This window comes from Hyperolius riggenbachi, chromosome 1, assembly GCF_040937935.1.
Source record: "Hyperolius riggenbachi isolate aHypRig1 chromosome 1, aHypRig1.pri, whole genome shotgun sequence".
Classification (NCBI taxonomy): Eukaryota; Metazoa; Chordata; class Amphibia; order Anura; family Hyperoliidae; genus Hyperolius; species Hyperolius riggenbachi.
Window position 1 is genome coordinate 569142122 of NC_090646.1, and position 598 is coordinate 569142719.

Here is a 598-nt window from a genome sequence, read left to right on the forward strand (position 1 = left end):
TCAGTGTGGTTGGTGTATTATTTCAAAGTACTTTCTCTTTAAAGGACCAGGGTCGCAAAAAAGTATGTTTCTTCCAGATTTAAATGAGCCATACATTACTTTTCTCCTATGTTGCTGTCCCTTAGAGTAAGTAGTAGAAATCTGACAGAAACCAGAGGTTTTGGACTAGCCCTTCTCCTGTGGGGTCTCAGGAATTTCTTTATTTTCAAAAGCACTTAGTGAATGGAAGTTGCTCTGTCCAAATGCCAAAAAAGTGTATGGTGAGCATGTAGGCTGGCCAGCATCTCTGTATAAATATTTTTCAGGGAGTGTCTTTATAAAGAATAAAGGCCATGCTGAGAATCCCCCATGCAGATACGGACGAGTCAAAACCTGGCGGTTCTGTCAGATTTCTGCTACCTACTGTAAGTCTAACCCTATAAGATTAGGCTAAAACATAACTTTTAATCAGATATTATAAAATCTCAGCTGCATATATTGACATTAATTAACATTAGTGAGGGCCGGATCTAGTAAAAAAAATCAGGTCTCTTTGATTCATATTTCATATCATGTAGACATTGATCCCTGTACCCTCGACTAAAACGCGCTAGATTTA